This window comes from Zonotrichia leucophrys, chromosome Z (genome assembly GCF_028769735.1).
Source record: "Zonotrichia leucophrys gambelii isolate GWCS_2022_RI chromosome Z, RI_Zleu_2.0, whole genome shotgun sequence".
NCBI classification, from domain to species: domain Eukaryota; kingdom Metazoa; phylum Chordata; class Aves; order Passeriformes; family Passerellidae; genus Zonotrichia; species Zonotrichia leucophrys.
The window spans coordinates 18,225,868-18,239,724 of NC_088200.1; positions in this window are offsets into that span (position 1 = coordinate 18,225,868).

The following is a 13,857-nucleotide window of genomic DNA, read 5'->3' on the forward strand; positions in this document are numbered from 1 at the left end:
ATCGTGGATTTTCAGGAGCCAGCTTGCCCGTACCAGCCACAGGACCCCAAACACAAACCACGGCCCTTTTCCCTGGAAACAAAACTCAGATGCCTTGCTTCTGGCCGGCTGGTTGAAGGAGCCACTTGGTACTATCAAACCAGCCCGACTTGGCACTGGTGCCACCTTCGATCTGGGAACCATCGTGCTTATTGTGGATTTTCAGGAGGCAGCCGGCCACTCCCAGCCACAGGCCCCCAACCAAAATCCACAGACCGTTTCCCTAAAAACAAAAACTCTGCTGCCCGCTTCTGGATGGCAGACTGCAGCATACACTTGGTACTATCAAACCGGCCCAACATGGCATTGGCCCCACCATGGGTCTTGGAACCATCCTGCCTATCGTGGATTTTCAGGAGCCAGCTGGCCACTCCCAGCCACAGGCCCCCAAACACAAACCACGGCCCTTTTCCCTTCCAAATAAAACTCAGCTGCCCGGCTTATGCATGGCAGATTGCAGGCTCTCTGGGTACTATCAAACCAGCCCGACGTGGCACTGGTGCCACCATTCATCTGGGAGCCATCCTGCGTACTGTGAATTTTCAGGAGCCAGCCGGCCACTCCCAGCCACAGGCCCCCAAACACAAACCTCGGCCCCTTTCCCTGCAAAGAAAACTGACCTGCCCAGCTTATGCATGGCAGATTGCAGGAGACACTTGGTACTATCAAACCAGCACGACTTGGCACTGGTGCCACCTTTTATCTGGGAACAATCCTGCGTATCGTGGAATTTCAGGATCCGGCCAGCCACTCCAAGCCACAGCCACCCGAACACAAGCCACGGCCCTTTTCTCTGGAAACAAAATTCAGCTGCCCCGCTCCTGGACAGCTGAATCAAGGAGCCACATGGTGCTATCAAACCAGTACCACTTCGCACTTGTGCCACCTTGGGTCTGGGAACCATCCTGCATGTCGTGGATTTTGATGAGCTAGCCGGCCACTCCCAGCCACAGGACCCCAAACACAAACCTCGGCCCCTTTCCCTGCAAAGAAAACTGACCTTCCCCGCTTCTGGACGGCAGATTGCAGGAGCCACTTGGTACTATGAAAACAACCCGACTTGGCACTGGGGATACCTTCGGTCTGGGAACCATCCTGCGTATCGTGGATTTTCAGGAGCCAGTTAGCCCCTCCCAGCCACAGGCCCCCAAACACAAACGACGGCCCTTTTCCCTTTCAACAAAATTCAACTGCCCGGCTTATGAAAGGCAGATTGCAGCAGACGCTTGGTACATCAAACCAGCCCGACTTGGCACTGGTGCCACCATTCATCTCGGAGCCATCCTGCGTACTGTGAATTTTCAGGAGCCAGCCGGCCACTCACAGCCACAGGCCCCAAAACACAAACCTCGGCCCCTTTCCCTGCAAAGAAAACTTACCTGCCCGGCTTATGCATGGCAGATTGCAGGAGACACTTGGCTCTATCAAACCAGCCCGACTTGGCACTGGTGCCACTTTTGATCTGGGAACCATCCTGCGTATCGTGCATTTGCAGGAGCCGGCCAGCCACTCCGAGCCACAGGCCCCCAAACACAAACCACGGGCCTTTTCTCTGGAAACAAAATTCAGCTGCCCTGCTTCGGGATGGCAGATTGCAGGAGTCACTTGGTACTATCAAACCAGCACGACTTGGCACGGGTGCCACCTTCGATCTGGGAACCATCCTGTATATCGTGGATTTTCAGGAGCCCGCAGACCACTCCCTACCACTCCCCACAAAACAGAAACAACGGCCCTTGCCCTGGCAAAAAAAACTCATCTGCCCCGCTTCTGGACAGCTGATTTTAGGAGCCACATGGTTCTATCAAATACAAACGACTTGGCACTGGTGGCACCTTGCGTCTGGGAACCATCCTGCATATTGTGGATTTTGATGAGCCTGCTGGCCACTCCCAGCCACAGGCCCCCAAACACAAACCTCGGCCCCTTTCCCTGCAAACAAAACTCAACTTCCCGGCTTATGCATGGCAGATTGCAGGAGACACTTGGTACTATCAATCCAGCCCGACTTGGCACTGGTGCCACCTTTGACCTGGGAACCATCCTGCGTATCGTGGATTTTCAGGAGCCAGCCGGCCACTCCCAGCCACAGGCCCCCAAACACAAACCTCGCCCTTTTCCCAGGAAACAAAATTCAGCTGCCACGCTTCTGGATGGTAGATTGCAGGAGCCACTTGGCTCTATATAACCAGCCCGACTTGGCAGTGGTGTCACCTATCATCTGGGACCCATCCTGCGTATCGTGGATTTTCAGGAGCCAGCTGGCCCCTACCAGCCACAGGCCCCAAACATAAACCACGGCCCTTTTCCCTGCAAACAAAACTTATCTTCCCCCCTTCTGGACAGCAGATTGCAGGAGCCACTTGGTACTATGAAAACAACCCAACTTGGCATTGGGGATACCTTCGGTCTGGGAACCATCCTGCGTATCATGGATTCTCAGGAGCCAGCTGGCCCCTCCCAGCCACAGGACCCAAAACACAAACCACGGCCCTTTTCCCTGCCAAACAAAACTCAACGGCCCGGCTTATGCATGGCAGATTGCAGGAGCCTCTTGGAACTATCAAACCAGCCCGACTTGTCACTGGTGCCACCTTGGACCTGGGAACCATCCTGCGTATCGTGGATTTTCAGGAGCCAGCTGGCCACTCCCAGCCACAGGCCCCCAAACACAAACCACGGTCTTTTTCCCAGGAAACAAAATGCAGCTGCCACGCTTCTGGATGGTAGATTGCAGGAGACACTTGGCTCTGTATAACCAGCCTGACTTGGCAGTGGTGTCACCTATAATCTGGGACCCAAACTACGTACCGTGGATTTTCAGGAGCCAGCTGGCCAATCCCAGCCACAGGCCTCCAATCACAAACTGCGGCCACCTTCCCTGGAAGCAAAACTCAACTGTCCAGCTTATGAATGGCAGATTGCAGGAGACATTTGGGACTATCAAACCAGCCCGACTTGGCACTGGCGCCGCCATGGGATCTGGGAACCATCCTGCGTATCGTGGATTTTCAGGAGCAAGCTAGCCCCTACCAGCCACAGGACCCTAAAAAAAAACGACGGCCCTTTTCCCTGGAATCAAAACTCAGCTGCCCCACTTCTGGATGGCAGATTGCAGGAGGCTCTTTGTACTATCAAACCAGCCCGACTTGGCACTGGTGCCACCTTTCATCTGGGAGCCATCCTGCGTATCGTGGATTTTCAGGATCCAGCCAGCCACTCCCAGCCACAGGACCCCAAACACAAACCTCGGCCCCTTTCCCTGCAAAGAAAACTTACCTGCCCAGCTTATGCATGGCAGATTGCAGGAGCCACTTGGCTCTATCAAACCAGCCCGACTTGGCACTGGTGCCAGCTTTCATCTGGGAACCATTCTCTATACCGTGGATTTTCAGGAGGCAGCCGGCCACTCCCAGCCACAGGCCCCAAAACACAAACCACGGCCCTTTTCCCTGGAAACAAAACTCAGCTGCCTTGCTTCCGGACGGCTGGTTGAAGGAGCCACTTGGTACTATCAAACCAGCCCAACTTGGCACTGGTGCCAATATTGATCTGGGAACCATCGTGCTTATTGTGGATTTTCAGGACACAGCCGGCCACTGCCAGCCACAGGCCCCCAAACACAAACTACGGCCCTTTTCCCAGGAAACAAAATTCAGCTGCCACGCTTCTGGATGGTAGATTACAGGAGCCACTTCTCTCAATAAAACCAGCCCGACTTGGCACTGGTGCCATCATTGACATGGGAACCATCCTCCGTATCGTGGATTTTTATGACCCAGATGGCCACTCCCAGCCACAGGCCCCCAAACACAAACCACGGCCCTTTTCCCAGGAAACAAAATTCAGCTGCCACGCTTCTGGATGGTAGATTGCAGTAGCCACTTGGTACTATATAACCACCCGAATTGGCACTGGTGCCACCTTTGACCTGGGAACCATCCTGTGTATCGTGGATTTTCAGGAGCCAGCTGGCCACTCCCAGCCACAGGCCCCCAAACACAACCCACGGCCCCTTTCCCTGCAAACAAAACTCACCTGCCTGACTAATGAATGGCAGATTGCAGGAGACATTTCGCTCTATCAAACCAGCCCGACTTGGCACTGGTGCCACCTTTCATCTGGGAACAATTCTGCTTATCGTGGAGTTTCAGGAGCCAGCTGGCCACTCCCTGCCACTCCCCACAAAAAAGAAACCACGGCATTTTCCCTGGCAAACAAAACTCATCTGCCCCGCTTCTGAACAGATGATTGAAGGAGCCACATGGCTCTATCACATCAAAAGGACTCTGCACTGGTACCACCTTGGGTCAGGGCCCATCCTGCGTATCGTTGATTTTCAGGAGGCAGCCGGCCACTCCCAGCCACAGGCCCCCAAACACAAACCTCGGCCCTTTTCCCTGGAAACAAAACTCAGCTTCCTTGCTTCTGGATGGCAGATGGCAGGAGCCACTTGGTACAATCAAACAAGCACAACTTGGTATTGGCGCCGCCATGGTTCAGGGAACCACCGGCGTATCGTGGATTTTCAGGAGCCGGCCAGCCACTCCCAGCCACAGGCGCCCAAACAAAAACCACGGCCCTTTTCCCTGGAAACAAATCTGACCCTCCCCGCTTCTGGATGGAAGATTGCAGGAGACACTTGGTACTATCAAACCAGCCCGACTTGGCACTGGTGCCACCATTCATCTGGGAACCATCCTGCGTAACATTGATTTTCAGGAGTCGGCCAGCCACTCCCAGCCACAGCCCCCCAAACGCAAACCACGGCCGTTTTCCCTGCAAACAAAATTCAGCTGCCCATCTTCGGGATGGCAGATTGCAGGAGTCACTTGGTACTATCAAACCAGCACGGCTTGGCACTGGTGCCACCTTTCATCTGAGAACAATCCTGCTTATCGTGGATTTTCAGGAGCCAGCTGGCCACTCCCTGCCACTCCCCACAAAAAAGAAACAACGGCCCTTTCCCTGGCAAACAAAACTCATCTGCCACGCTTCTGGACACCTAATTGAAGGAGCCACATGGTTCTATCAAATCAAAACGACTTGGCACTGGTGCCACCTTGGGTCTGGGAACCATCCTGCATATCGTGGATTTTGATGAGCCAGCCGGCCACTCCCAGCCACAGGCCCCCAAACACAAACCTCGGCCCCTTTCCCTGCAAACAAAACTCAACTTCCCGGCTTATGCATGGCAGATTGCAGGAGACACTTGGTACTATCAAACCAGCCCGACTTGGCACTGGTTCCACCTTTGACCTCGGAACCATCCTGAGTATCGTGGATTTTGATGACCCAGCTGGCCTCTCCCAGCCACAGGCCCCCAAACACAAACCTCGCCCTTTTCCCAGGAAACAAAATTCAGCTGCCACGCTTCTGGATGGTAGATTGCAGGAGCCACTTGGCTCTATATAAGCAGCCTGACTTGGCAGAGGTGTCACTTATCATCTGGGAACCATCCTCCGTATCGTGGATTTTCAGGAGCCAGCTGGCCACTCCCAGCCACAGGCCCCCAAACACAAACCTCGCCCTTTTCCCAGGAAACAAAATTCAGCTGCCTGGCTTACGAATGGCAGATTGCAGGAGACATATGGAAATATCAAACCAGCCCGAATTGGCACTGGTGCCACCTTTCATCTGAAAACCATACTGTATATCGTGGATTTTCAGGAGGCAGCTGGCCACTCCCAGCTACAGGCCCCCAAACACAAACCACGGTTTTTTCCCTGGAAACAAAATTCAGCTGCCCAGCTTCGGGATGGCAGACTGCAGGACTCACTTGGTACAATCAAACCGGCCCGACGTGGTACTGGCGCCACCTTTGACCTGGGAACCATCCTGCGTATCGTGGATTTTCAGGAGCCAGCTGGCCTGTAACAGCCACAGGCCCCCAAACACAAACCACGGCGCTTTTCCCTGGAAACAAAACTCAGATGCCTTGCTTCTGGACGGCTGCTTGAAGGAGCCACTTGGTACAATCAAACCAGCCCGTCTTGGCACTGGTGCCACCATTGATCTGGGAATCATCGTGCTTATTGTGGATTTTCAGGAGGCAGCGGCCACTCCCAGCCACAGGCCCCCAAACACAAACCATGGCCCTTTTCCCTGGCAAACAAAACTAACTGCCCTGCTTTGCATGGCAGATTGAAGGAGCACTTGGTACTATCAAACCAGCCCGACTTGCACTGTGCCACTTCATCTGGGAACCATCCTGCTATCGTGGATTTCAGGAGCAGCGGCCACTCCCGCCACTGCCCCAAACAGAAACCACGGCCCTTTCCCTGAAACAAAACTCACTGCCCCGCTTCTGGATGGCAGATTGCAGGAGCACTTTGTACTATCAAACAGCCAACTTGGCACTGTGCCACCTTGGGTCTGGGAACCATCCTGCGTATCGTGGATTTTCAGGAGCCAGCCGCCACTCCCAGCCACAGGCCCCCAAACACAAACCACGGCCCCTTTCCCTGAAACAAAATCACTCCCGCTTTGATGGCAGATTGCAGAGCACTTGGTACTATCAAACCACCCGACTGCACTGGTGCCACCATTCATCTGGGAACCATCCTGCGTATCGTGGATTTCAGGAGCCAGCCGCCACTCCCAGCCACAGCCCCAAACACAAACCTCGCCCTTTCCCTGCAAAAAAAATTCACTGCCACGCTTCTGATGGCAGATTGCAGGACCACTTGGCTACTATCAAACCAGCCCGACTTGGCACTGGTGCCACCTTTATCTGGGAACCATCCTGCGTATCGTGGATTTTCAGAGCCAGCAGGCCACTCCAGCCACAGGCCCCCAAACAAAACCACAGCCGCTTTTCCCTGGAAACAAAACTTCAGCTGCCCGCTTCTGCATGGCAGATTGAAGGAGCTATTTGGGTTTACTATCAAACCAGCCCGACTTGCACTGGTGCCACTTTCATCTGGGAACCATCCTGCGTATCGTGGATTTTCAGGAGCAGCCGGCCACTACCAGCCACAGGACCCCCAAACACAAACCTCGGCCCTTTTCCCTGAAAGAAAACTCACTGCCCGCTTTGCATGGCAGATTGCAGGAGCATCTTGGTACTATCAAACCAGCCCGACTTGGCACTGGTGCCACATTTGATCTGGGAACCATCCTGCGTATCGTGATTTTCAGGAGCAGCGGCCACTCCCAGCCACAGGCCCCAAACACAAACCATCGGCCCTTTTCCCTGGCAAACAAAACTCAGCTGCCCGCTTTGGATGGTAGATTGCAGGAGCCACTTGGTCTATCAAACCAGCCCGACTTGGCACTGGTGTCACCTTCATCTGGGACCATCTGCTTATCGTGGATTTTCAGGAGCCAGCTGGCCCCTACCAGCCACAGGACCCCAATCACAAACCACGGCCCCTTTCCCTGCAAACAAAACTCAACTGCCCAGCTTATGAATGGCAGATTGCAGGAGACATTTGGGACTATCAAACCAGCCCGACTTGGCACTGGTGCCACCTTTGATCTGGGAACCATCCTGCGTGTCGTGGATTTTCAGGAGCCAGCGGCCACTCCAGCCACAGGCCCCCAAACACAAACCACGGCCCTTTTCCCTGGAAACAAAACTCAGCTGCCCGCTTCTGGACTGGCAGATTGCAGGAGCACTTGGTACTATCAAACCAGCCGACTTGGCATGGTGCACCATGTCTGGGAACCATCCTGCGTATCTGTGATTTTCAGGAGCAGCCAGCCACTCCCAGCCACAGGCCCCAAACACAAACCTACGGCCCTTTTCCCTGGCAAACAAAATCACTGCCCGCTTTGGATGGCAGATTGCAGGAGCACTTGGTACTATCAAACCAGCCCGACTTGGCACTGGTGCCACCTTCATCTGGGACCATCCTGCGTATCGTGGATTTTCAGGAGCCAGCTGGCCACTCCAGCCACAGGCCCCAAACACAAACCACGGCCCTTTTCCCTGCAAAAAAACTCACTGCCCGGCTTTGCATGGCAAATTGCAGGAGCCACTTGGTACTATCAAACCAGCCCGACTTGGCACTGGTGCCACCTTCGATCTGGGAACCATCCTGCTTATCGTGGATTTTCAGGAGGCAGCCGGCCACTCCCAGCCACAGGCCCCCAAACACAAACCACGGCCCGTTTCCCTGGAAACAAAACTCAGCTGCCCGCTTCTGGATGGCAGATTGCAGGAGTCACTTGGTACTATCAAACCAGCCCAACTTGGCACTGGTGCCACCTTGGGTCTGGGAACCATCCTGCGTATCGTGGATTTTCAGGAGCCAGCCGGCCACTCCCAGCCACAGGCCCCCAAACACAAACCACGGCCCCTTTCCCTGCAAACAAAACTCAACTTCCCGGCTTATGAATGGCAGATTGCAGCAGACACTTGGTACTATCAAACCAGCCCGACTTGGCACTGGTGCCACCTTTGACCTGGGAACCATCCTGCGTATCGTGGATTTTCAGGAGCCAGCTGGCCACTCCCAGCCACAGGCCCCCAAACACAAACCTCGCCCTTTTCCCAGGAAAAAAAATTCAGCTGCCACGCTTCTGGATGGTAGATTGCAGGAGCCACTTGGCTCTATATAACCAGCCCGACTTGGCACTGGTGCCACCTTTGTTCTGGGAACCATCCTGCGTATCGTGGATTTTCAGGAGCCAGCCAGCCACTGCCAGCCACACGCCCCCAAACAGAAACCACCACCGCTCTCCCTGGAAACAAAACTCAGCTGCCCCGCTTCTGCATGGCAGATTGCAGGAGTTACTTGTTATTATCAAACCAGCACGACTTGGCACTGGTGCTATCTTTGATCTGGGAGCCATCCTGCGTGTTGAGGATTTTCAGGAGCCAGCCGTCCACTTCCAGGCCCAGGCCCCGAAACACAAAACACGGCCCTTTTCCCTGGAAAAAATACTAGACAAATCTGGTTCTTTTTTACCAACTGAAATTGTTTCAATAATCTTGTCATAATAATACATTTTTACAAGGAATTTTTAAAATCTTTCTTCGAGATCTGAAAGTCAAGGACTTAGGTCTTTTTCTTCCCTTATCAATATTGCAACGAAATTGATAAATAAAGACCAACTCTTTATTTTTCTTTTTAACCCACGTAGATAATTCCCATCCATTAATCCATTTTGTGGACCAATATTTGCCATTCTGATGTAAGTTGTCACTTCTTTACAATAGACATTCTGTGACTATGTTGACAAGTCTTGAGTGATGATCCTAATTGGTCTTAGATACACATAGGGAGAAATTTGCTCAGCCAGTGTCAGTCCTATGCATGCGTATCAGAAGATCTTTCTATAGCTGGGAATTTTCCCATGAAAGGGATTCAGTTAGGGAAGAGACACTTGTCCCAGAGTTTTACATTCTTCTTGAACACTGCTTAAGGAACATGGATCCCATGTCCATTTGGATCTCTGTCTGCACAGAACTTTGTCATGCCAGTGCTTGAAATGCATCTCGAAGAGAATTCACTACACAGAATGAATGAGAGTGGTAGGGCTCAGTGGGGCTCACCAGGCCCAACCCTCCTGTTAAACCACGATACCTAGAGCCTCTTGCCCGGGATTCTATCTGGGTGTACTTAGAATGTCTTCAAAGATCCAGGCTTCAGAAGATTTCTGGGCAGTCTGTGCGGCGGTTCAGTCACCCTCACAGTAAAACATCATTTGGTGATGTTCATAGGCAATCTCCTGTATTTCAGTATGTGCCCACTGCCTCTTGTCTTTTCACTCAGCATCACTTAAAAGACACTGGTTCCCTCCCTTTTGCATTATTGCTTCCCGTATGTATGTGTGCAGCCATGTAGAGAAATGTAAAAAACCTCCCTGAAGGCCACCCAGACAATATTCCCATCATCTACCAGTCAAGTTGATTCATCAGAGGTGTTGAAAAAGTTGTTCAGCATGAAATTCCCCAAGAAAATCCATGCCGAGTACATTGCTGTGTCCTCCTACATAAGCCAGGCAAGGCTTTCAGGAATAGCTGCCCCACCAACTTCGTGGGGATAAAAAAGAGGCTGGCTGATTTGTACTTTTCCGAGTCCTCCTAATTGCCATTTTTGAAGAGGGCAGTCTTTTGATTTCATGCAGTCTTAGCTACGGAAAAGTCCATACTTTCGTCTTTAGCGATTCTTGTCCTCTCCAACTTCGCAAAAAGTTTTTCCAATATGTCTCGCAAGCAGAAACTGTGCCAGCACAGAAAACATCTCCCATTGTGTTTTACATGTTGAAGAGAGCTCTGCAAAAGTTTATGCACAAAGAAAACCAAAGTTGTCCAAAAGCACCTTCCAAACGAATGTTCATGTGTTTGGAAAAGGTAGGAGAGTGGAAAGTTACTGTTTTCTATTAGTTTGCAAGCTGCACACACTATCCCAGTGTTGTGCAGCTTCATTCTTCACCTTTCCGAAGCAGCCGCTCTCTCTGGCTCCCGGAGGCGAAGAAGCGGCTTCTTCGCGCAAAGGCGATTGTACCGGTCACTGTGCTCTGCAGTGCGGCGGCATCTGTCGAAATGTGCCTGGGACCGGGGCATAGCTCCGGGGAGGTCCGTATCCTTTGTCTTTAGCGTCTTCTGTGGTCTAAAACATTGCAGAAAGGTTTTCTACTATGTTAGGCAAGGAGAAACTGTGCCACCACAGAAAACATCACCCTTCAGGTTTAATATGTTGAAGAGAGCTCTGCAGAAGTTTATGCACGAAGAGAAAAAAGTTGTCGAAAACACATTCCTACCGAATGTTCATGTGTTTGGAAAAGGTAGGACAGTGGTAAGGTACTGTTTGATATATGTTTGCAAGCTGCGCACACTATCCCAGTGTTGTGCAGCTTCATTCTCGCCTTTCCGTAGATACTGGTCTCTCCGGCTCCCGGAGGCGAAGAAGCGGCTTCTTCGCGCAAAGGTGATTGCACCTGTCACAGTGCACTCCAGTGCAGCGGCTTCTGCTGAAATGTACCCGGGACAGGGGCATAGCTCCGGGGAACTGTGTACCTTCGTCTTTAGCGTCTTTTGTGGTCTACATCATTGCAGAATGGTTTTCCACTATATCTGGGAAGGAGAAACTGTGCCAGCACAGACAACATCTGCAATGGTGTTTTACATGTTTGCAGTGTGGTCTGCTGAGTGTTTTGAAAGAAGAAAAAGAACGTTGTCCAAAACACCTTCCTACCGAATGTTCATGTGTTTGGAAAAGGTAGGAGTCAGGGAAGGCACTGTCTCATATCAGTTTGCAAGCTGCGCACACTATCACAGTGTTGTGCAGCTTCGTTCTTCGCCTGTCCGAAGCAGCCACTCTCTCTGGCTCCCGGAGACGAAGAAGCGGCTTCATTGCGCAAAGGCGATTGTACCGCTCACAGTGCACTCCAGTGCGGCGGCTTCTGCCGAAATGTGCCCGGGACCGGCGCTTATCTCAGGGGAGCTCCGTACTTTCGTCTTTCCAGACTTTTGTGGACTACATCATTGCAGAAAGGTTTTCAACTATGTTAGGCAAGGAGAAACTGTGCCAGCACAGAAAGCACCTCCCATCGTGCAGTGAGGTCTGCAGACTGTTTTGCAAGAAGAAAAAGAACGTTGTCCAAAACACCTTCCAACCGAATGTTCATGTGTTTGGAAAAGGTTGGAGAGTGATAAGGTACTGTTTGATATCAGTTTGCAAGCTGTGCACACTATCCCAGTGTTGTGCAGCTTCATTCTTCGCCTGTCCGAAGCAGCCACTCTCTCCGGCTCCCGGAGACGAAGAAGCGGCTTCTTCGCGCAAAAGCGATTGCACCGGTCACTGTGCACTCCAGTGCAGCGGCTTCTGCCGAAATGTGCCAGGGACCGGCGCTTAGCTCCGGGGAGCTCCGTACTTTCGTCTTTCTAGACTTTTGCGGTCTATATCATTGCAGAAAGGTTTTCCACTTTATCTGGCAAGGAGAAACTGTGCCAGCACAGAAAACATCTCCCAGAGTATTTTACATGTTGCAGATAGCTCTTCTGAGTGTTTTGCACAAAGAAAAAGAAAGTTCTCCAACACAACTTCCTACCGAATGTTCATGTGTTTGGAAAAGGCAGAAGAGTGGTAAGGTACTGTTTTCTATCAGTTTGCAAGCTGCGCACAATATCCCAGTGTTGTGCAGCTTCATTCTTCACCTTTCCGAAGCAGCCGCTCTCTCCGGCTCCCGTGGACGAAGAAGCGGCTTCTTCGCGCAAAGGCAATTGTGCCGGTCACTGTGCACTCCAGTGCGGCGGCTTCTGCCGAAATGTACCCGTGACCGGCTCTTAGCTCCGGGGAGCTCCGTACTTTCGTCTTTCCAGACTTTTGTGGTCTACATCATTGCAGAAAGGTTTTCCACTATGTTAGGCAAGGAGAAACTGTGCCAGCACAGAAAATATCTGCCAGGGTGTTTTTCATATTTGCAGTGAGGTCAGCAGAGTGTTTTGCAAGAAGGAAAAGAACGTTGTCCAAAACACCTTCCAACAGAATGTTCATGTGTTTGGAAAAGGTACGAGAGTGGTAAGGTACTGTTTTCTATCAGTTTGCAAGCTGCGCACAATATCCCAGTGTTGTGCAGCTTCATTCTTCACCTTTCTGAAGCAGCTGCTGTCTTCGGCTCCCAGTGGCGAAGAAGCGGCTTCTTCGCGCAAAGACGATTGTACTGGTCACTGTGCTCTGCAGTGCGGCGGCTTCTGCGAAATGTGCCCGGGACCGGGGCATAGCTCCTGGGAGCTCCGTACTTTCGTCTTTCCAGACTTTTGTGGTCTACATCACTGCAGAAAGGTTTTCCACTATGTTAGGCAAGGAGAAACTGTGCCAGCACAGAAAACATCTCCCATCGTGTTTTATATGTTGAAGAGAGCTCTGCAGAAGTTTATGCACGAAGAAAAAGAAAGTTGTCCAAAACACCTTCCAATCGAATGTTCATGTGTTTGGAAAAGGTAGGAGAGTGGTAAGGTACTGTTTTCTATCAGTTTGCAAGCTGCGCACACTATCCCAGTGTTGTGCAGCTTCATTCTTCACCTTTCCGAAGCAGCCGCTCTCTCCGGCTCCCGGAGACGAAGAAGCGGCTTCTTCGAGCAAAGGCGATTGTACCGGTCATTGTGCTCTGCAGTGCGGCGGCATCTGTCGAAATGTGCCCGGGTCCAGGGCATAGCTCCGGGGAGCTGCGTACCTTGGTCTATAGCGTCTGTTGTGGTCTACATCATTGCAGAAAGGTTTTCCACTATGTTAGACAAGGAGAAACTGTGCCAGCACAGAAAACATCTCCCATCGTGTTTTACATGTTGCAGTGAGGTGTGCAGACTGTTTTGCAAGAAGAAAGAGAACGTTGTCGAAAACACTTTCCAACCGAATGTTCATGTGTTTGGAAAAGGTAGGAGAGTGGTAAGGTACTGTTTTCGATCAGTTTGCAAGCTGCACACACTATCCCAGTGTTGTGCAGCTTCATTCTTCACCTTTCCGAAGCAGCCGCTCTCTCCGGCTGCCGGAGGCGAAGAAGCGGCTTCTTCGCGCAAAGGCGATTGTACCGGTCACTGTGCTCTGCAGTGCGGCGGCATCTGTCGAAATGTGCCCGGGTCCGGGCCATAGCTCCGGGGAGCTGCGTACCTTGGTCTATAGCGTCTGTTGTGGTCTACATCATTGCAGAAAGGTTTTCCACTATGTTAGGTAAGGAGAAACAGTGGCAGCACAGAAAACATCTCCCATCGTGTTTTACATGTTGCAGATAGCTCTTCTGAGTGTTTTGCACGAAGAAAAACAAAGTTGTCCAAAACACCTTCCAACCGAATGTTCATGTGTTTGGAAAAGGTAGGAGAGTGGTAAGGTACTGTTTTCTATCAGTTTGCAAGCTGCGCACACAATC